At 43.4% G+C, this 24,356-nt stretch overlaps 1 protein-coding gene across 1 annotated transcript in view; it reads right to left on the reverse strand.

The window, feature by feature from the left end:
* Positions 1-11,168: 11,168 nt before the first annotated feature.
* The window catches only part of LOC122207389 (translation initiation factor IF-2-like), a 73,624-nt gene continuing 60,436 nt past the window's right edge, over positions 11,169-24,356 (reverse strand). Inside the window, exon 3 of the transcript XR_006196812.1 lies at positions 11,169-11,488. The gene's annotated coding sequence lies outside the window, so the exon portion shown is untranslated. The remainder of the gene's footprint in view (positions 11,489-24,356) is intronic.

Below are 24,356 nucleotides of genomic sequence, written 5' to 3' on the forward strand. Positions count from 1 at the left end.
GAATTACACTCATCAATGGTGGGAAAATAAGTTAATACTTAGAATAAGTGCAGATGTTGCACTTTATGTGATTTAACTCCTAAACATTTCTCTAATCCATCTCTTTCTTCATCCCCACTGGCTCTGCTTTGGTGGTTCAAAACTGAGTTTCTTTTTCTTTTTTAACGTTTGCTTATTTTTGAGAGAAAGATAGAGCATGTGAGAGTGGACGGGGGGGGCAGAGAGAGGGGGACAGAGGATCCAAAGTGGGCTCTGTGCTGACAGCAGCGAGCCTGACATGGATCTCATAGACCGTAAGATCGTGACCTGAGCCAAAGTTGGATGCTTAACCTACTGACCACCCAGACGCACCCATAACTCAGTTTCTCTCTCTTTTTTTTGAATGTTTTTATTTATTTTTTGAGAGAGAGAGAAAGAGAGAATGCAAGCAGAGGAAGGGTAGAGAGAGGGGGAGACACAGAATCCAAAGCAGGCTCCAGGCTCTGAGCTGTCGGCACAGAGCCCTACGGGGGGCTTGAACCCACAAACCATGAGATCATGACCTGAGCCGAAGTCAGACACTCAACCAACTGAGCCATCCAGGCGCCCCCATAACTCAGTTTCTAACTTGGGGTACTATAATTGCCTTCCAACCACTCTCCTCATCCCCCAGGATGCCCCATTCTCTATATTGAGGTGAGTGGTTTCAATCTTCCTAAGATGCAATTTCTAAAAGCTGAATGTATCATTTCTCTGCTTAAAACTCTTCCATGGCTCCTCAAAGCCCTCCAGATAAAATCCAGACAAAACCCCTGCATACCTCTCTAGCTTTATTTGGGATGTTTGCACTATCTTGAACTATTATTCACTCTTCTGCTAACTGCTAATATGCTGTGAAGAGTATTAAAAAATATTAAAAAAATATTTTTTAAGTGGGGTGCCTGGGTGACTCAGTAGGTTAAGCATCCAACTTTGGCTCAGGTTATGATCTCATGTTTCTTGGTTTCAAGCCCTGCATTGGGCTCTGGGCTGACATCTCAGAGCCTGGAGCCTGCTTCAGGTTCTGTGTCTCCCTCTCTGCCCCTCCCCTGCTTGTGCTCTGTCAAAAATAAATTTTAAAAAAGTTAAAAAAAATTTTTAAGTTTATTTATTTATTTTGAGAGAAAGTGCAAGTGAGCAGGGGAGGAGCAGAGAGAGAGGGAGAGAGAGAGTCTCATGCAGGCTCTGCACTATCAGTACAGAGCCTGATGTAGGGCTCAAACTCACAGGCCGTAAGATCATGTCCTGAGCCAAAACCAAGAAGTGGATGCTTAACCAACTGAACCACTCAGGTGCCCCAAGCATGCCACTCTTGATCTTGGGGTCATTGAGTTCAAGCCCCATGTTGGGCATAGAGATTACTTAAAATAAAAACCTAAAAAAAAATAAATAAAGGAAAGAAAGTTACAGGGTAAAGAATGTGTACCAACCATGTCTCGACCTTGTTAGAAAAGTTACCCAAGCAGTGGCAAAACCAAGAATAAGCTCTTTCCATACACTGTCTTATTTAATCCTCACAACAAACTTGTGAGATAGGTTCGATTATTATTATTACCTCCATATTATAGGTAAGGAAACTACAGTTCAGAGAGCTATGTCACTTGCCCATGATCACACAACTAAGAAGTTATGAGCTAGAATTTGAACCCACTTGTGAGTGAATCTCAACCACACTCTCTTTCCAACATATTGTACTCCTGGCACCATCAACCGAGGACAGCTTGATGCCATGCACATATTTTTAGTATGTGTAAGACATGCCTGACCATGTGTAATGTCAGTGTATTTCTTGTCATGCATGTATCTTTGTGTGTAAAGGCACCTTGACAATGTGTAGGTGAGTACACTGACTGGTCTGGTGTCTATCCAATTAAACTGTCTTTTCAGTGTTGTCACTCAGTAAAAGGCCAAGGCACATTCAACTCAATTTAACAAGTACTTGTTGGGGGCAGCCGGCTGGCTCAGTCAGTAGGACATGAGACTCTTGATCTCAGGGTCATGAGTTCAAGCCCCATGTTGCATGTAGAGCCTATTTAAAAAAACAAACAAACAAACAAATAAACAACAAATACTTGAATTCCTACTGTATGATGTTAGCCTTAAATAAAATACAGAAGGGGCAAATGGAACTAATATTTATAAAGTTACTCTGTGCCAAAAACTGTATGAAGCAAGTGTTTTACATTCATTATCCTTTTAATCTTTCCAACAGCCCTGAAAGAAGGATGATGATGATGATGATAATGATTGTGATGACTCCCAATACAGAAGAAGAAAGTTCAGAAAAATTAAATAACTTTGTGCAACATCACTTAGCTGTTAAGTGGAGAGCTAAAATTACACTACAGGTTCAACATGAGCCCCCTTTTTTCTCACTGCCTCTTGGTCCCCTTTCTCAAATCCCTTCCCAGACTAGGAACTCAAAATCCTATTAGAGAGATGAGATCTGCTTGCACAAAACATTTAAATACCAATGCAAAACAACCTGTAAGCAAATGATACACTGAGCCAGACCTTAATTTATGCTTTTCTGGGCTTCAACTTCCTATCTAACTGCAATAGACTAAAATGATCTCTGGAATTCTTTTAGTTCAAAAATCTATAATTATAGGAATGATGCAAATAATATGTACAGATAATTTGAATTCCAAAGTGTGTGCATGTGTGTGTGTGTGTGTGTGTGCACATATGCATATTTAGAAGAAGAAAGGAAAAAAGCTTCTTTGGGTGTTTTACCAGACTCCTACTAAAATTTGGGGGGGAATTGCATTAGTCATGATGATATCTCCACCAACTTTAACTAGTGTATACATGTTTTGCAATTACATTGTGATTATTTATGGAAACCTCTATTTCCTTACAGTAGACGGCAAAAAACATTAAAGCTGAGTGCATGAGAGGGTAGTTGGTGAGAAGGATGTGTCTTAGAATTTCCATTGTAGAAATGTAGTGAGACACTCCATGAAACTGATAATCAACAAATCAATAAATAAGTATGTTACTGGAAGCCCATTCAGTGCATCCTGGCCTATTGGTTCATCCACAGATTTTGTCTTTAGGTCCTAAGACCAACCAACTAAAGCAGGTTTAAGTCTGGTTGTCATACCTCACTCAGACGTATCTACATAAGGCGTCTGATATAGGCTGGAAAATAAACCTCATCATGTGTAAAGTGGTTTCTTGAGCTCTTCACTCCCATACAATTGGGTTCCTTTTGTGAACATCGTAGAAAAATGCCAATTTTTTGAAAATTCCCTGCATGTGGAGACAGCTGGTTCTTCCATTTTAACCCACAGGAATAGATAAATGCTGGGCCAAGGTACCCTTAAGGATAGTAGAATATAACTCAGTTCCATAAAGCCCTGACCTAGAAACCTTTCAGTCTCAGGTAACTATCAGATAAACATCTGTAGCAAGCCATGAATAAGTTAAATCAGCTGCTCCAGAGTCTCAAAGAAGTCCAACCCTGGGGTGCCTCAGTGGCTTAGCTGATTGAGTGCCCAACATCTTAGATGTCAACTCAGGTCATGATCTCTAGGTCAGGGGATCAGGCCCTGCATTGGGCTCTGCACGTGGAGCCCACTTGGGATTCTCTCTTTCCCTCTCTCTCTGCCCCTCCTCCATGCACGCATGCATGCACACATTCCCTCTCTCAAAATAAATATATATTTAAAAATTTTTTTAAACTTTGTTTATTTTTGAGAGAGAGAGACAGAGCATGAGCAGGTGAGGAATGGAGAGGGAGGGAGACACAGAATCCGAAGCAGGCTCCAGGCTCTGATCTGTCAGCACAGAGCCCAACGCAGGGCTTGAACTCAGGAACCGTGAGATCATGACCTGAGCCAACGTCAGATGCTCAACCGACTGAGCCACCCAGGCACCCCTCAAAATAAATATTTTTTAAAAATTAAAAAAAAGAAGTCCAACCCTGAAGGTGTCAAACAGAGGATGGGAAGATACAGCAGCAGTAAACACTGACTGTGGAGTCCCACCTCCATCACTTACTAGTGTCAAAACTATGCTACTTTGCATCAGTGTCATAACCAGACTGAGTATTCCTTTCCTTATCTGTAAAATGGGGTTAACATTATCTTCCTCAAGGGAGCCTGACTGGCTCAGTTGGTAGAACCTGTGACTCTTTTTTTTTTTTTTTTAAGTTTATTTCTTTGAGAGAGACAAAGACATTAGCCAGGGGAGGGGCAGAGAGAGAGAGGGAGATAGAGAACCCCAAGCAGGCTCAGCACTGTCAGCACTGAGCCCAATGCAGGGCTCATACTCACAAACCGTGAGATCATGACCTGAGCAGAAATCAAGAGTTGGACGCTTAACCGACTGAGCCACCCAGGCACCAGGAACCTGTGACTCTTGATCTCAGGGTTGTGAGTTCGAGCCCCATGTTGGTATAGAGCTTACTTAAAAATAATAAAATCACTTAATAAATAAATAAAAAATTACCCTCCTCAGAGGGTTGTGTGAGGATTAAATATAACATGAAAAGTTCCTAGCCCATTTAAAGGGTTAGCTCTTTTTTTTTTTCCTCAAAGAGATCAGATTTTATTGGGAGAAATAGGTAAGTAAGCAGACAATTAAAATATTGTGTTGTAAGTACTACAGGAGTGAGCTGAGGATGCTTTGGGAGTACATGAAAGCTCTCCCAGTCTAGCCCCAATGTAGGGGAGACAGTTAGGGAAGGCTTCCTTGGAGGAGGTAGTATCAGTGTTGTACTTCTCCTACCTTTCTCGGGGAGGTTGAAATGTAAATTATTTAACTAGGTGATGTCTAAGTGGGAGATATAACAAGAATTCATTATTTGATTACTTTCAGTTTTATACCACATGGAATTACAAAACATATTTCTGAGACTGGAGGTAGAGGTGAAAAGAAAAGAAAAAAACCAAAGAGACATACAATTTTCATGAACCGAGTAAATAGGGTGGGGACTCAGATGTTCACTGGGAGAATTCCTGGAAATTAACAATTAGAAGGTTGAGGGCACCTGGGTGGCTCAGACAGTTAAGTGTGCAACTTCGGTTCAGGTCATGATCTCGTGGTTCACGGGTTCGAGCCCCGCATTGGGCTCTGTGCCGACAGCTCAGAGCCTGGAGCCTGCTTTGGATTCTGTGTCTCTGTCTCTCTCTGCCCCTCCCCTACTTGCTCTCTGTCTCTCTCTCAAAAATAAATAATCGAATAAGAAAATTTTTAAAAATTTTTAAAAATTAAAAATTTTTTTTTTTAATTAGAAGGTTGAATGCAGTCTGATAGGTGACCATGCTTAGGATCTTTCTGAAAAGGGTGATGTAGTTAGATTTTTTTAAGTAACAAACAAAATACACATTTTGAGTTGTGTGCATTAGCTTGTTTGTTCAAGTGTTAGCTCTTATTACATATGCCTAAGGACGTAAATATTCAACCCACTGCTGTGACGCCCACCCTCTGGCAGGCACCCCATGATCAGTGCATCATGATTGTCTGGGACATCTGTGAATGTAGGAAGGGTTGGGCAGCATGTTTGTGGACTGAGAGGTTTTTGGAATTTATCTTCAGGACCAATTGGTGATTTTGTCATGCCCTTCTCTTTGGCTGACATCTGCCAAGATTAAAAACAAAACAACACAAAACAAAACAAAAAAACCCACTACACTAATTCCTACCAGTGTCGTGCCACATAGGATATAAAACAAACAGCTGGTAGGGGCGCCTTGGTGGCTCAGTCGGTTAAGTGACTTCGGCTCAGGTCATGATCTCGCGGTTCCTGAGTTCCAGCCCTGCTTTGGGCTCTGTGCCGACAGCTCAGAGCCTGGAGCCTGCTTCAGATTCTGTGTCTCCCTCTCTCGCCGCCCCTCCCCGGCTCATGCTCTGTCTCTCAAAAATAAATAAACATTAAAAACATTAAAACAAACAGCTGGCAATCAAAATATAAAAGAAGTTGCTGCTTTATTGGCTTGGAATTGTCTTTGTGTCTCCTCTCTAGCCTTCTCTTTACTAGGTAGTAATACTATACTAGTAAGAAGTCTTTTGGTTTAAAGTGTCTGTTTAAATCAGTTTCAGAAGGGGGGAAAAAGGAAATTTATCAGACCCTATAACTGAAAGGTCCAGTGCCTCAGGAATTAAAAGAATTTTGTTAGGTGTCTGACCCCCCCTTTTTCTGTGTCTCCACACATCATCCCAGCTCCCAATTGTTTGCCTGTTTTTCTCTACAGACTGGATTTTGTCATAAGGGTGTCTGTGTTTGTTTTGGGAGCAGTAGAGCTGATGGTTCAGGTGCTTGCTCTCCACTGCTGCCACCTAGTTTAAAATACCCCAGCACTGAATGCTGCCATTGCTACTGTCAACACACAGGAAATGAATCAAGGAGTTTTCTAACATTGGTTTTAACTAGATGCTTCCCTTACTGATAGGTTGTATTATGATCACTAGTGACAGGAACCCCTGTCCCAAAGTTCAGGTGTATACATCCACTCAAACTTGCCTGTTGTGCGATCTTTCCTACATAAGCTGTCAAAAACCCCTGAGCAGGGGACAGAGGTCTAGTCTACTTATCACATGGGACCATACAATGGCTATCGTGAACCTCAGCCTTTCTTTCTCCTCTTCATAAATGTTCTCAATACTGAACGTTACGATATGGCAAATGTAGACATTGAAGGCATTGGGGACTTTGTGAGGATGAACAGATCAGAATTTGGGGCTTATGTGTCACACACATGTTTCCACGAGAAGTTTAAGCAAGATTCGCATAGATCCTACTAAGGTCGATTTCCATCCTAGTTTATGTCATACAGCAGAAGGATGCTGGACCAGGACAGGGGACAGAGTGGAGTGGGAGAAATGGCCACAGAAGCATCCCGGGTTACTGACCTCAAAGGCAAAGGGAAGCTTCTTGCTCTCTCAGAGTACATGAAATATAAGGAACAGCTCCAGGCGGCCCAGCTTGGGCTCTTTTGTGGGCTAGTAGCTTCACCAAAGGATGAGACATTTTGATTGCCCTAGCTGGGATTCTGTGTCCACCCAGTGGTGTGAGGCTCAGAGTAACAGCTCCACAAGAACTACATAGAATTGATGCGGTTGGAATGGAATAGATAGAGAGGAAATTCCCCCAAGGAATGTAGGGTACCTTTTGCCAGAAGAAGAGGGAGCAATTGTGGACAGACAAAAACAACAGATGTTCACTACAAGTAGAACAGAACTGCTGGTGAGGCCAAACGATATGGCTCTGTGAGGATGCTAGGGTAGAACGTGTTAACCCTTGCTACGGTCAGGTACAAGAAAGCAACCATCACCCAGATACAATGAACTCCCATATCTATGAGGTCTTCTGACCTTTACCATAAGCCTGAGAAATGGACAGGGCACACTCATTTTACAGAATATATTGTGGAGACTCAGGCAACACTAAGAAGCACAGCAGAAAGAAACATGGTTCACAGGACAGGACCAGGTATAAATCTTACACGTACACCAGTTTGGGAGGCAGGTGCCTTCCAGACATTCTCGAAGCCTTAGACAATCCTGAAAATATCTGGCGTGTGCAGGAGCCCAGGAGATGCCCATCAGTCAGGCACTTGGTACCAAGGTGACAGCAACTTCCTGGGAACACAGCATATGTATGCATCTTTTCCTAGAGTTCTCTATCACACCAGCCTTTGTAGTTAGCTGTTCTTCCACATACTCCCTGATAACAGTTTTTATTCACTCATTCTTTTTTTTAAATGTTGTATTTATTTTTGAGAGAGCTCAAGAAGGGGAGGGGCAGAGAGAGAGAGGGACAGATGATCTGAAGCAAGCTCTGCACCGACAGCAGTGAGCCTGATGTGGGGCTTGAACTCCTGAACCACGAGATGATGACATGAGCTGAAGTCAGACACTCAAGCAACTGAGCCACCCAGATGCCCCTCATTCTTTTTTTTTAATTTAATTTAATTTAATTTAATTTAATTTAATTTAATTTTTTTAACCTTTTTTTTTTTTTTTTTTTTTTTTTTTTGAGACAGAGAGAGACAGAGCATGAACAGGGGAGGGGCAGAGAGAGAGGGAGACACAGAATCGGAAGCAGGCTCCAGGCTCTGAGCCATCAGCCCAGAGCCTGACGTGGGGCTCGAACTCATGGACCGTGAGATCGTGACCTGAGCTGAAGTCGGACGCTTAACCTACTGAGCCACCCAGGCGCCCCCCTCATTCTTTTTTTTTAAAGTAAGCTCTATGCTCACCATGAGGCTTGAACTCAGAGCCCCAAGGTCAAGAGTCACATGCTCTACCGACTGAGCTTGCAAGGCATCCGTATTCACTCATTCTGATTTCCATCTCCCACACCTAAACCAATTTCTGACATATAGACGACTCACAATAAATGTTTATGGAATACTGAATTGATAAGATAGCAAACATTTATCAGATGTCAATTACGTGGATTATACTAGGCTCTGTGGAAATACAGATGAATAAGATACCATTCCCATTCTTGAGATCATCACCTAATGGAAAAGACCAACACACAAACAGTTCTACGTCATTTACGACTCTTTGGTCCCAAATGGCAGAGAACCAGACCCAAAGTAGTTTAAGAAAAATGAGAATATTTTGGTTCACACAAGCTAAACAGTCCAGAGTTAAGATTGGCTTCGGGCAGAGTTAGTTCCATGCCCATAAAGGCTCTGATTTCATCTTCAGGTCTTCCACTGTATTGCCTCAACTACCTAGGCTCCCTCATCCAAAGGTGGTTGTGGTAAAATCCACATAACAAAATTTACCATTTAACCCTTTTCTTTCTTTCTTTCTTTCTTTCTTTCTTTCTTTCTTTCTTTCTTTCTTTCTTTCTTTCTTTCTTTCCTTCCTTCCTTCCTTCCTTCCTTCCTTCCTTCCTTCCTTCCTTCCTCAGTAGGCTTCATACCCAGCACAGAGCCCAGCATAGGGCTTGAGCTCATGACCCCGAGATCAAGACCTGAGCTGAGATGAAGAGTCAGACACTTAGCCGACTAAGCCACCCAGGTGTCCCCCATTTTAACCATGTTCAAGTGTACAGTTCAGTGGCATTAAGTATATGCACACTGTCATGCAACCATCACTGCTCTCTATCTCCAGGACTTTTCTCATCTTCCAAAATGCAAACCCTGTATATTAAACAACGCCTTCCCATCCTACCTTCACCTCCCCAGTCCCTGCTATTCTCCACTGCACTTTCTGTCTCTATGAATTTGACTACTCTAGGAACCTCATACAAGAGGAATCACACAGTGTTTGTCCTTTTATGACCGCCTTATGTCACTTAGCATAATGTCTTCAAGGTTCATCCATGTTGCAGTAGGTGTCAGAATTTCATTCCTTTTTATGGATGCATAATATTCCGTTGCGTGTATATACCATATTTTGTTTAGCCATTTGTCTGCCAGTGAACATTTGGGTTGTTTCCACCTTTGGCTACTGTGAATGCTGCTGCTGTGAACATGGGAGTGTCTGAGTCCCTGCTTTCGATGTTTTGGATGTATAGAGGTTGAGCTTTTTTTTATTATTATTTACTTAATATTTACTTATTTTTTTTTTAATTTTTTTTAAAGTTCATTTATTTTTGGGACAAAGAGAGACAGAGTATGAATGGGGGAGGGTCAGAGAGAAGGAGACACAGAATCTGAAACAGGCTCCAGGCTCTGAGCTGTCAGCACAGAGCCCAACGCGGGGCTCGAACTCACGGACTGCAAGATCATGACCTGAGCCGAAGTCGGACGCTCAACCAACTGAGCCACCCAGGCGCCCCAATATTTACTTATTTTTGAGAGAGAGAGAGAGAGAGAGAGCGCACAAGCAGGGGAGGGGCAGAGAAAGAGAGAGAGAATCCCAAGCAGGTTCTGCATTGTCAGGGCAGGGTTCAATGCAGGGCTCAATCCCAGGAAGCATGAGATCATGACCTTAGCCAAAATCTAGAGTCAGAGGCTTAACCTACTGAGGCACCCACGTGCCCCAAGGGGGTAATCATTTTAAGAACAAAATAAATAGCAACTTTACTAAAGGCTGTGTTGGGGCACCTGGGTGGCTCGGTGGGTTGAGCGTCCAACTCTTTTTTTTTTTTTAATATGCTTTTTTTCCTCAGTGCCCTCATCAGCAGGTAACAGCTACATATCTATTAAGAGTCTGGTCAAGACAATCTAGTTTTGTTTTGTTTTTTTAATGTTTTATTTATTTTTGACACACACACACACACACACACACACACACACACAGTGCGGGAGAGGGGCAGAGACAGAGGGAGACACAGAATGTGAAGCAGGCTCCAGGCTCTGGCCTGCCCTCAAAAAGGTCGATGCAGGACTCGAACTCATGAACTGCAAGATCATGACCTGAGCTGAAGTCAGACACTTAACCGACTGAGCCACCCAGGTGCCCTCAGCGTCCAACTCTTGATCTCAGCTCAGGTCATGATCTCATGGCTCGTGGGCTCGAGCTCAGTGTCCAGCTCTGTGCTGAGCATAGAGCCTGCTTGGGATTCTCTCTTTCCCCCTCTCTCTACCCCTCCCCTTCTCACGTGCACACACACATGTGCCCTCTAGCATGTGCTCTCTCTCTCTCTCACCTTCTCTCTAAAAATAATAATAGTAATAACATTTTTTAAGGCTACGTTAAATTCCCATAGTCCCATGCCACTTCTGGCTTGGATCATTCCCACTCTACTTCCAAAACAAAGAGTCAGCCCTTACCATTGAGGACAGACACGAATCCAGAGGTTTTCCCATCACCACCACTGGCCACTACGTTCTGCTTTGGAATTGGATAATGTACCGTGAAAGCTAGCTTTCCTCTCAGATCAGACTCTTTGAATGATAGGAGGAAACTAGGACTGAGCAACTTTGGCTCCCTGGGAGGGAACATGCCAGCTGTGGAAAGCCCATAGTTGTAAATTGTCAGGTGGTGACTGCCTGTGAAACCTGTCAAGGCTCTGACAGCCCAGCTGAGAACCTAATTAGCAGTTACAAAGAGAGACAGGAAAAACATGTTGTCAGAGAGCTCCCCGTCGGAGAGAATGAAGTACAGTGTCCTGCCCCGTCATCAACCTCCTTCTTGTTTCAACTGGAGCAAAGCACATTAGTATAATTGACATTACACATGTTTATTATCTGGAACAAAGGAACCATGTCAAACCACAGCCCTGTGTCAGCTGAGTCTTTGGTAATCACAGAAATTGAACAGTGGCATTTGACCTGATTGTATGAGCACTTCCGATCTTCTCAGTGCCAAGGATACTACCAGCCCATGTTCACTTTTCTCCTGGAATTTACACAAACTTCAAACAATCCTCCTCCTTTCCTGGAGCGAAGAGGAACAGTGATCCTTTGTCCTCGTGAAACCTAGAAAGGGATGATAACTTACCCAAAGTCACACGGCCAATCAGCAACCCGGCATCTTATCTTCCAAGGAAAATAAATCTGTAGCAACCATGCTGTAGTGGCAATGTGAGGAAACCAGCAATCTTCACCAAGAATCCCTAAATTGGGGAAAAGCAACATTAGAGTATTCACATGCCAGTTTTTACCAAAGCTTGGTCCTCTACTTTTGCAAAACACTCACTCACACTTCCCACTTGCTTCAATTGTATCAGCAGCACCTGAGCAAGGATGCTAAATTTCTCAATGGGAATTTTTTTCCCCCAAAATCTTGAAAATAAGGGACCTGGTACTTATAGCCTATGGAGATGGGAGGAAAGAGAGTTAACATTTACTGGATACAACTGTTACATTTTAGATACTGTGTTTTGCCTCTAATTTAATCTACAAACCAACTGACAAAGTAGATATTACTATATACAACTTCAGATGCCATACCCAGAGCTCAGAGAGGTTAGGTAAACTGCCCAAGATGACACAGCTAGTAAATGATAAAGCGGATTTAAAAAAATTGGGGGGACGGGGAGTGGGCGCCTGGTTGGGCCAGTTGGTAGAGCGTGTGACTCTTGATCTCAAAGTTGTAAATTCGAACCCTCCAGAGGGTGTAGAGATTACTTAAAAATAAACAATTTTAAATTTTTAAAATTAAGTTTGTGTTTTTTGAGAGAGGAGAGGGGCAGAGAGAAGGGGGGGGGGACAGGGGTTCCAAAGTGGACGCTGTGCTGACACCAGATGCCTCCATGCAGGGCTCAAACTCACAAACTGGGAGATCATGACCTGAGCCAAAGTCGGACACTTAACCAACTGAGCCACCCAGGTGCCCCCCAAATTTTTAAAAATCTTTAAAAAATGTATTTGACAATGGTTTTAATGTTTATTTTTGAGAGGGGGAGGGGCAGAGAGAGAGGGGGACAGAGGATCTGAAGCAGGTTCCGTGCTGACAGCTCACACCCACAAATGACCTAAGCAGAAGCTGGACGTTCAACCGGCTGAGCCAACCAGGATCCCTACCCTAAAAAATTTTAAATGTATTTATTTATTTATTTTTTAGGACAGAGCTTGGAACACGCTTCTTTCAGGCTTCAAGTTCTGTGTTCTTTGTAATGCATTATGCTACCTCAGAAGAGAAGAAACTAAAGGGATTCCCAAGAGATAAAGGTGATACAATCAGCCACTCTGAACTTCTAGTGCATTTGACTTTCTTACACATGTATGGATTAGAATTAAGTACAAGGCATTCGGCAAAACACTCCATCAGGTTCCAAGCCCCTACAGAGAATAGGGACCCCGGGTGGAAATTGGAAGAAAGGAGGGGAAAAGAAGTGGAAGAAGAAAGGAGGAACAGGAAGGGAAGGTTCCTGGGAAATGTAATGGGTAGCTGGAGGTTGTTCTCAGAGGCCTTCCACCTACACCCAAAGAACAGTGCAGAAGCTGATACTCCTTTTTTGCTCCATTCACCATTTATGTTCTCTTCTTCTACAAAAGGATTAGCAGGATGGGCTCAGTGGGAAAGGAGGCCCCTGCGGGATCCTGTTACCAGCCATCTGTGTTCTGTTCTTTACTTTCGAACAAGACGGCTCCAAAACTCTGAACTGGAGAGGGAGTCGGAGCTGTGTACGGATCAGCAGAGCTGTTGCTAACAGCTCTGACGCCTGCAGGATGACTCAACCCTCTGTGCCTGGCGGAGTCAGCTGTGGTCCCCTGGAGCCTCCTACTCTAGGGACAAAATCAGAGATGCGGAGAAGTATCAAGATCCTTGATCTTGGGCAGGAATTCAGGATACAGAGATAGGTAGGGGCTCCTGAGTCTTTATTTAAGCGTTCTGGCTGATGATGGGGGAGGGATTAAAGGCAACAGGAAGTCACAGTCCTTTATATACTTTAGCTGCTCCACAAAAGGAATATACCGTCTGGAGGATGGCAGTCAGCAAAAGCCATATGGCTGTGTCACCAGGAATTCAGCCTAAACACAAATATCACTCACTTCCCTGGTGAATTTTACTCAGGTACAAGCATCTCCCGCTGTTCCCTCACTTGGGAGAAAACCAGACTTCCTGTGCCGACATGATACCATGAATACTGACTGAACTGTTGCTCCCCTGGTTACTCTCCCCTGGTTACTTGTTCAGATCTCTGAGATACAGGCAATTAGGAGGAAGCTACTCGTGCATCATGTCGGGAGTCACCTGGATTTACCCCAGACCAACACATAGACACCTTGCTCTACCTCCACCTCCAAACAACCCCGGGCTTCCTCAAAGACTTTTCCTTTCAGTTGGCTCCTTATCACTCACCGATAAACAACCCCCAAAGTTTGGCTTCTTGTTGTCATGGCAACCTGGGAGAACAGGCTGAAGCTGCCAATAAAGGCGTTTGCAAGAGCTCCCTAATCTCAGACTCTTTTAAAAACAATAGTAGGAAGTGGGATCACCACTATCTCCCCTCCCCACCACACTACGTACCCAATTGTCACCAATTGGTGACACCAATTGGTCCCTACCGCCAATTGTCAGTTTTATGGAGTGATTTAGTTCTTGGAATAGCTAAGACAGTGGCTGTTTTGCCCCCACGAAAGGTTTTCATATTTTAATGCAATCCTTTCTTTACACACTAGCCCAGTAATCAGAGCAACCTACTGGGTATTAGCATCTCTAAGGGTTCATGGTTACAAAATACGACTCCTGTGCTCTTTACTCTATTTTCCTGTGCCTGTAGGAAGTATCTGGGTAGTTGGTATTTCAGGGCTAGAACTGCTGGCTAGTTTCCAACCAAGGGTGAGAAGACTCCAGGTGTTCTCATATAATATGGTGAAAGTACTTTGTATAGGAGTGTTCAGATATTCATATTAACTACTATCCCCTGTCCACAAAACCCTTTACCTCAAGGCTATATTGCATAGGAGTTAAGCTCATGGATTCTGGTTCAAAATTCCTGTTTTGAATCCCTTCTCTATCCTCTACCTTCTATGAGGCTTTCTCTGTTTCACTTTCCCCTTCATGAAAGGTAAAAATAATAGTATCCACATCAGAGGGCTTTCATGAGGATTAAATAAATTAAAATATGTGAAGAATTTTTTTTTATTAAAAAAAAATTTTTTTTAACGTTTATTTATTTTTGAGACAGAGAGAGACAGAGCATGAACAGGGGAGGGTCAGAGAGAGAGGGAGACACAGAATCTGAAATGGGCTCCGGGCTCTGAGCTGTCAGCACAGAGCCCCATGCGGGGCTCGAACTCACAGACCGTGAGATCATGACCTGAGCCGAAGTCGGCCGCTTAACCGACTGAGCCACCCAGGCGCCCCTAAAATATGTGAAGTATTTAGATCAGTACCTGGTTTTGTATAGCAAGTGTGTCCCTAGACAGAATATGTTGGAGAGAAACACGGACAAGCTACCTTGTCCTCAAAGAGCTCACAGGCTGATATCCACATGGTAAAGATAGACAAACCAATATTTATAGATAACATGACAAGTGCTTCTCTAAATGGAGAAAGGAACAGAGAAGGGGGCCAGAAATTCAGCCCTGAAGGATGCCTGGGTTTTCCTAAATCAGAGAAATGGTTTATCAGTTAGGCACTCTGTGTGGCAGAGGACAACTTATTTCATATATCTCAATAATTTTTTTAAGTTTATTTATTTATTTTGAGAGAGAAAGCATGCATGTGCAAGAGAGGCAGGGACAGACAGAGGAGAGAGAATCCCAAGCAGGCTCTGCGCAGTCAGCATGGAGCCCAATGTAGGGCTCAATCTCACAACTGTGAGATCATGACCTGAGCCGGTATCAAGAGTCGGTTAAGTGTCCAACTTCAACTCAGGTCATGATCTCGCTGTTCATGAGTTCAAGTTCCGCGTCGGGCTCTGTGCTGACAGCTCAGAGCCTGGAGCCTGCTTCAGATTCTGTCTCCGTCTCTCTCCCCTCCTCCATTTGTGCACTGTCTCTCTCTCTCCCTCTCTTTCTCTCTCAAATATAAACATTTTTTAAAAATTAAAAAAAAAAGGGGGGGTGCCTGGGTGGCTCAGTCAGTTAAGCGACCGACTTGAGCTCAGGTCATGATCTCACAGTTCGTGAGTTCGAGCCCCACATTGGGCTCTGTGCTGACAGCTCAGAGCCTAGAGACTGCTTCAGATTCTGTGTCTCCCTCTCTCTCTGCCCCTCCCTGCTTGTACTCTGTCTCTCAGAAATAAATAAACGTTAAAAAACTAAAAAAAGAAAAGAATTTAAAAAAATTAAAAAAAGAATGGAAATACGGATGTAGCAGTCATGACATTAGGTTTAGAACAGAAAGAAGTATTAATATATTCAAAGAGCATGGAAAAGAGAAATACAGTGGAATTGACTCAACACAATTATTGAGGCATTGTTAAATGTCAGTCAGTATGCCAGGAATAGGTAACACATCCGTGATCCATGTTCTACAGCATGCTGTGGGAACCCATTGCAGGGCCACCTGAACCAGACAATGAGGTGCCAAGAAAGCTTTCTTAGAGGAAGGAGACCCAACTTTGGGACGAGAAAGAAGAGTAGAAATAAAAAGGAGTATGGCACACTCCGGAATCTGAAAGTAGCTTAATGGACTTCCAATGAGAGGAGGTAGTAAGCGGCAGGCAGGGACTACATCATTCAGGTCCTAATAATTGTAGTTACCATTTATTGAACACAGACCTGAACACTGTACTATTTTATGTGTAGTAGCTTATGTAATCCTCCCAACAACCCTAGGAGGCAGGAGTAATTATCGCTCACATCTTTTAGATGAGGAAACCAAGTCTCAGTGAGATTTAGTAATTTTCCTCCGATCCCTTACCTAGCAGGTACCCAAGCTTCTAAGTTACACTTCCTTTATGGATCATATATTCTTTTAAAATGTTTATTTTTTTATTTTTGAGAGACAGAATGCAAGGAGGGGAGGAGATGGAAGAGAGGGAGACACAGAATCCAAAGCAGGCTCCAAGCTCCGAGCTGTCAGCACGGAGCCCAATGCAGGGCTTGAACCCATGAACCGTGAGATCATGACCTGAGCCGAAGTCGGATGCTCAACCGACTGAGCCACCCAGGTGCCCCCCTTTATGGATCATATTAAGGATTATGGTCTTTAAGAGCAATGGGAAGCACGAAGAATTTTAAGCAAATTTGCATTTCAGAAAGATCACTCACTGCTACAGAGTATATAAAACAGATTGCAAGGAGCCAAGGGGGACGTAAGGAGACCACTTGGGTTCCTGCTGCAGAGCAGAAAGGAGATGGACTCCTTTCTGGTGGACTAGGATGGTAACAGTGAGCTAGATGAATTCATTCATTTATTATCTTGATCGATAAATGTTTAATGAGCTCCTGTAAGAGTGCTAGGACACAAAAATGACCAAAGTAGATGTGGTCTCCACCCTCAGAGTCTATCTGAGAGAGAGAAGAGACAGGAATTAGTGGAGTTGAATATGAGGGTGATGATAAAGGGGGAGTCTGGGATGATTTACTGGCTTGAGGTTAGCTCCAACACCCTTGCCCTTTCCACCTCATTGCTCTCCTAGGATTGTGTATGTTCAGGTGGGGAGCTGGGAGTGGGGGTGGGGACAGGGGGGTATGGGAGGGGTGCTAACTGGTAAATGGCTTGACCAAATACACATGTTAGCAAGATCAAGATTTATCCTTTCTGAATCTTCGAATTCCTCCAGGGCTATAGAAGCCAATTTGAGAGGGTGAGAAAGCTCAAATCTTCTTTTCACCGTCTGCCCTCTCGTGGCCAGAGGAAAACCAGCAAGTTCCAACTCCACAGGTTTGTAAGGGGCAGCCCCCTCGATTTGCCCTCAGTGTCACAGCTCCTGCACCTCTCAGCGAGTTCTGTTGCTTAGTCTTCAGCAGAGACCAGCCATTCATTCCAGGATTCCGCCAGTTTCATGGACACCACTCTGTCTCCGACTACGGAGAACCCTCTTCTGAGAACTCTCACTAGCCTAGTCCCCAAACTCCCACGCGGACTGCTGCACTTGGTGCTACACTGCCTCTCTCTCAGTAAGCAGCCCTATGGAGGTGGCAAAGGCCAGCACTGCTGCCCTCAGGTGGCAACCTAGTGAAGTGCATATTGCTTTTCTCCTGCAACCGTTCCCTTTCAGGTCAGTTCTTTAAACTTGGTGTTTTATTGAGCATTCACTTCGTTTACATTCTACTTATAAAAGGATCCGAGCGCCTGGGTGGCTCAGTCAGTTAAGCATTCGACTCTTGATTTCGGCTCAGGTCTTGATCTCACTGTTCGTGAGATGGAGCCCTGCTTCCGGCTCTGTGCTGACAGCACTGGGAGTCAGCTTGGGATTCTCTCTCTCCCTCTCTCTCTGCCCCTCCCCCGCTCATGCTTACTCTCTCTCTCTTTCTCTCTCAAAATAAATAAACACTTAAAAAAAAAAAAAGGATAGTACCCCCTTCTACTCTCTGGTTCAAATCTAAGGAAGCAATGTGGAGGAAGAAAAAGCAGGAACTCCTCCTCCCCATGAATCCAGCATTGTCATCATCACCATTACCAGCAACAGGCCCCAGAAAACAACTCTTCACGGTCTTGAGAACAGAGAGTAGGGCACATATAGGGTAGCCTTTTCAAGGACATCTGCTTTCCTTGAAAAGAGATATTCTCCTTCTCTCATATCTATATCCTTGTCTCTTTGCCCTAGGGTCCCTGTGCTTCTAAGATGAGGTTCTGATAATGACCATCACAATATAAGGCAGTCTTATTAGTCTATGGACCTTAGAAATAAAAACTGGAATCACTTCTCAAAAATCCAGATTGATTTTAAACACTCTCTGGCAGTGTTCCTTTGGCATCCTTGCCAACGTGCTAACGAACTCAGGCCACAGTCTCCTCCACTCATTGACTCAGCACTTAATGGCAAAGCAACCCTTTAAGTCTCATCTCAGCCAAGACAGCTCCTCTACCTGCTAAAAGGGTGATTTTGTGAATTAAACGTTGATGCTGTTTTTCTGATCTAGCAGATACACACCACCCGCAGGTAATTTATTCCAGAACTTCTTTTAAAGCCAGGGGCTTTAAGATTTCTGACCGACAGATTCCCTCCCCCATTCAAGTCCTCTATTCATCCAGGAATTTGCGATGGAAATTGTACTGCTGGCTAGAGTAGAGCACATACCAGTGCTGCTGAGAGCCGAGTGGCCGTTGCCATGGGGGCCAGTATTTGTACAGAACTGCCTATACGAGGTGGTGGCCTTGAGGGCCGCTTAGATTCAGAGGATTCTAGAACTGAGCCAACCCCCCTCATTTTGCCGATGAGGAATTTGAGGCCCAAAGACTTAAGTTAAATAACTTAATGGAAGGTCCAAGGGCAAGTTAGCGTCAGAGTGGTGCTCTTTGCAATGCGTCACCCTTTTCATGAAAACACTCGTGCTGGTTGGACGGGTGTTCCGCCAGCCGCTCCCACTCGTGCCGCTGTGCTATTCCAGCACCACCAATTCCAGAGAAAAGTGCCAGGAACTGTGGGACTGGCAACGGTGGCTCGTAAATATCCTCGCATGTGTATGCATGCGTATTCTTGCACCAAATTACTTGTGCATACCTAGAAGTAAGTGATTGTGCTAACTGGGTATTTGTATAACTGTCTGATTACATGGAATTCCTTAAGCCTCGGTGTCCTCAGGAGTGAAATTCAGATAAGAAATAATACCTATCTCAAAGGATTGAGGTAATGTATTGAAAGCACTTAGGTACAGGGGCACCTGGGTGGCTGTCGGTTAAGCGGCCGACTTCGGCTCAGGTCATGATCTCGCGGTCCGTGAGTTCGAGCCCCGCGTCGAGCTCTGTGCTGGCAGCTCAGAGCCTGGAGCCTGTTTCAGATTCTGTGTCTCCCTCTTTCTGACCCTCCCCCGTTCATACTCTGTCTCTCTTTGTCTCAAAAATAAATAAAACGTAAAAAAAAAAAAAGAAAGCACTTAGGTACAGTAGCTGCCATATAATAAGCGTTGGGCATTATACTGTTTCTACTATGTCTTTCTAATGGAATATGTCAGGGATTACCCTGAAAGCTTTAATTTTGGGGGCGCCTGGGTGGCTCACTTGGTTAAGCATCCTACTTCGATTCAGGTCATGATCTCACAGTTCGTGAGTTTGAGTCCCGCATCGGGCTCTGTGCCGACAGCTTCGTTTCCTCTGTCCCCCTCTCTCTCTGCCCCCTCTCAAAAATAAACATTAAAAAAAATTAAAAGGTTTTCTTTTTTTTTTTTTTTCATTTGATTTTCACAATAACTCTTTGAAGTAGGCCCTTTCAATTTCTATGTAGCACTGATGAGAAAACTAGGCCTAGGGATGTTGAGTAACTTACATAAGGTCACAGGGCTAGCAAGAATCAAAACCAGGTCTGCGTAACATTAATGCTCTGAATCTTAACCATAAAGTTATACTGTCTCTCCTACAGAAAAGCAGAGGAATAACTGAGCTATTCTAGTATCTTTGGATTTGTTTGCTGGAACTCGAAATTCAAATACATTAGATACATATTGCATGTGAAATGGCCTGGCTCATCCATCTAAATACATTATAATTAAAGCCACTGAAACTATAAGCAAATAATTTGTTCTCACTCCCCTTTAATTACAGTTCTTTACAGAGACACTACTTAGCCATTTTGTACAAGAAACAGTTTCTCAATGAATGAATGCCGTTTTATTCAATATCCTGTTGTTTCTAAACTCCTAGTTGGTCGTGGTGAGACCTATGTAAAATATACTAATCTCCTGAAATCAACACAAAATTCTTGAGATCCTACTTGTCTGATTATCTATTCTTTAAAATCTCCTTGGGCATAAGAGACAGAAATGAAACATTTTTTAAAAATGTTTATTTGAGAGATAGAGAGACCAGGGGAGGGGCAGAGAGAGATAGAGAGAGAGAGATAGAGAGAGAGAGAGAGAGGGAGAGAGAGAATTCTGAGCAGGCTGTGCTATCAGCACAGAGCTCAACGCAGGGCTCAATCCCGCAAACCACGAGATCATGACCTGAGCTGAAATCAAGAGTCAGACACTTAACTGACTGAGCCACCCAGGCGCCCCAAATCATTTTTCTTTAATAGATATTCTTCCATTCTTATCAAAAATTTCAGCTTTAGGATCTTCAGAGTCCAACCCAAATTTCTCTTATGGTCACACCATTTATTTTCTATCAGATCAGTTTCAATCCGAAATTAGTTGTTCTTGGTTTTTCTCTTTTCCTATTCTCTCTTTCTCCCTCAGTAATTTCTTCTTTTTTTTGCTTTTAATGTTTATTGTTTATTTATTTTTGAGAGAGAGAGAGAGACAGAATGCAAATGGGAAAGGGGCAGAGAGAGGGAAACACATAATCTGAAGCAGGCTCCAGGCTCTGAGCTGTCAGCACAGAGCCCAACACGGGGCTCGAACTCACAAATTGTGAGATCGTGACCTGAGCCCAAGTCAGAGGCTTAACCGACTGAGCCACCCAGGCGCCCCATCTCCCTCAGTAATTTCATCCATTCCTGTACCTTCAACAATCTCTGCTAGATAGAAAACTACCACATCAGAGGTGCCTGGGTGGCTCAGTCGGTTAAGCCTCTGATTTGGGCTCACGGTTTGTGATCTCACAGTTTGTAAGTTCGAGCCCCGTGTTAGGCTCTGTGCTGACAGCTCAGAGCCTGGAGCCAGCTTCAGATTATGTGTCTCCCTTTCTCTCTGCCCCTCCCCTGCTCACATTCTGTCTGTCTGTCTCTGTCAAAAATAAATAAACATTAAAAGAAAAAAACCTACCACATCAATCGTATTTGTTCAATAAATATTAATTAACTTCTTGCTGTGTGCTACGATGTGTATCGCACTGGTCCAGTCAGACATCTATCCTAAACTCCAGTCCAGATATCTGTGGAACATTTTTTCGACAGGATGATGTGAGGTGTTGATACCCCTGTAGAAGTTGATCCGTGTAAAGAACGTACCTTGGCTTCTCTGTACTCCACTCTTGGCGTGACCTCTCTGACCCTCCTTATCCTTGCATTAGAGATACCCACAGTCTCTGGAATTCTCTGCACTCAATCTGTAAATCTTCTTTACCTCAGTCCAATTTAGAGCCTTGGTAGAAGTAACTAGTGTTATCACCCCAAAGTCAATAAAACCTAAACCGATGTTGTCACCTTCTTCACCCAACCCCACTGTGTTCTTAATTTCCTCCAGTATTCTATTTGGTAGAAGCACTATTTGTCTGAAATTTCCCTAGACCTCCTGATTGCCCTGATGCAATCCATCCCCATTTAGTAACTAAGATAATGTTAAACGCAAAGCAAATCATGTTATTCCCCTGCTTAAAACCAGCCCTTAACTTCCCTTTGCTCTAAGAATATACTTCAAATTCCTTACCGGGGCTTAGAAGAACCCCTGAGTGATCTGGCCTCTACCCACATATCTACTCTCATCTTATGCCACTCCTCTTGCTGTGCTCCAGCCACACTGGCCTCTTTTCAATTCCTGGAAAATGCAAAACTCTTGCTGTGAGGTTTTAGCAAAAGCTCTTCCTTCTGCTCTTGTCATGGTCTCTTTCTTATCCTTTGAATCTTGGTTTGAAGCTATTTCCCTTCTCCAACCTGGCCTCCAACCATTATTCTTTGTCATGGCTCCATTTGTTTCTTCATGGCATGTATCCCAAATTATAACGTTATATATACATTTTTATTATTTGAAAAAAATTTTTAATGTTTTTAAATTTATCTTTGAGAGACAGAGAGACAGAGTGTGAGCAGGGGAGGGGCAGAGAGAGACAGAAATATAGAATCTGAAGCAAGCTCCAGGCTCTGAGCTGTCAGCACAGAGCCCAACTTGGGGCTTGAACTCATGAAGGGGAAGATCATGACCTGAGTCGAAGTCGGCCACTTAACCGACTGAGCCACCCAGGCGCCCCAATAATGTTACATATTTTTAGAATATACCTATTTGTGGTCTGACTTCTCTACCTGGACTGGAGGCTCCATGAAGGCAGGGACCATGTCTGCTTAGCTCATCAATGCATGTCCTGCATTTAGTAGAGTGCCTGGTATATAGTAAGTGCTCATAACTGGTAACTGATATAATTTCTAGTGAACTCCCTTTCTCATTCTGTAAAATGGCTGCTTCAGATTCTCTTTAAACTACCTTCTCTAATCTCCACCTCTTTTTCTTTGTTTATTTATTTATTTTGAGGGAGGGAGGGAGGGAGAGAGAGAGAGAGAGAGAGAGAGAGAGAGAGAGAGAGAATCCTGAGCAGGCTCCACACTCAGAGCATAGCCCAACAAGGAGCTCCATCCCATGACTCTGGGATCATGATAAGAGCTGAAATCGAGAGTTGGATGCTTAACCGACAAGCCACTCAGGTGCCCCTCTAATCTCCACCTCCTTAAAATCTGACCACAAATTGCCATCCTAGTCTCACTTCCTTAATGAGGAAAATTCTCATAATTTCCTTAAATGCCCTACATTTGAGTGCCCCTGGAACACTCAACTATCACACATTCCGTCCATTGTTCATGCTATTTCTCTGCCAGAAATACCTACTCTCTACCCACTTCGCAGCCCTTGTTATCATATTGCCAGTGCAAATGGCACATTTCCTCTTCCACTTTTCCTAATAGCCTATAATAACCTACTCCCTTGTAAGCATTCTCAAAGCCTTTCACAATATTTTTACATAAAAGTTCCCACATTTGGGGCACCTGGGTGGCTCAGTCAGTTAAGCCTCTGACTCTTGATTTCGACTCAGGTCATGATCTCATGGTTTGTGAGTTGGGACTCCATATCGGGCTCTGTGCTGACAGCGAGGGAGTCTGCTTGGGATTCTTTCTCCTTCTCTCCCTGCCCCTCTCCCGTGCATGTGTGCACACATGTGTGTTCTCTCTCTCTCTCTCTTTAAAACTTAAAAAGATATTTTAAAAAAGATAAAAATAAAGAAGTTTCCACATTTTATCTGTTGCTTGTGTGGGTCTCTCACCATGGAGAGTGAATTCTTTAGAGATAAAGGATGTGTTTCTTCTTTCTTATTTTTTAAAGTCATCTCTACACCCAACGTGGAGCTCAAACTCATGACCCTGAGACAAAGAATCACATGTCCCATTGAGTGAGCCAGCCAGGTGCCCCTGTTTTCTTTAAATCCTCACCGTCTAGCACAGCTTTTGATGCATGGTATACAGTCAATATATAGTAATCAAATTAATAAAGCCAGAACAGAACACCTCTAAAAGAAATTCAAAGCTTGTCCCAGAAACTAGTAAAAAGACACTTGATAGTATTCTGAGAAAAGGCAGGTGGTATGTTCTTCTCTTCAAAAGCCACAGAAATCTTCAAGAAGACTCTCTTTGGATATTCTTCCCATATGGAAAAAACAGAGAAATCCAGGAATGAAGTAAAATTGGGTGAAATCAGGGCTCCTTGAGCTGACTGCTAAGTCTTTAAGAAAATTAGTGCTCGTTACTTTTTTTACAAAGTGAATACCACCTCTTTCTTTTCCTCTTTCTTTCTTTCTTTCTTTCTTTCTTTCTTTCTTTCTTTCTTTCATGTTTTATTATTTATTTTTGAGACAGAGAGAGACAGAGCATGAACGGGGGAGGGTCAGAGAGAGAGGGAGACACAGAATCTGAAGCAGGCTCCAGGCTCCGAGCTGTCAGCACAGAGCCCGACGCGGGGCTCGAACTCACAGACCATGAGATCATGACCTGAGCCGAAGTCGGACGCTCAACCGACTGAGCCACCTAGGCGCCCCTCTTTCTTTCTTTTTAAAAAAGATTTTATTTTTAAGTAATCTCTACAGCCAATGTGAGGCTCAAATCCACAACCCTGAGATCAAGAGTCACATGCTCCACTGACTGAGCCAGTCAGGTGCCCCAATATTATCTCTTTCTAACTATCCTTTATTCTATAATGAAGAACTGGGCTCTACCCACAGATAGTCTGATTTAGTAGGTCTAGCATAAAGACATTGATATATATTTTTTTTTAAGTTTACTTTTG

Source organism: Panthera leo, chromosome E1, assembly GCF_018350215.1.
Source record: "Panthera leo isolate Ple1 chromosome E1, P.leo_Ple1_pat1.1, whole genome shotgun sequence".
Taxonomy (NCBI): Eukaryota; Metazoa; Chordata; class Mammalia; order Carnivora; family Felidae; genus Panthera; species Panthera leo.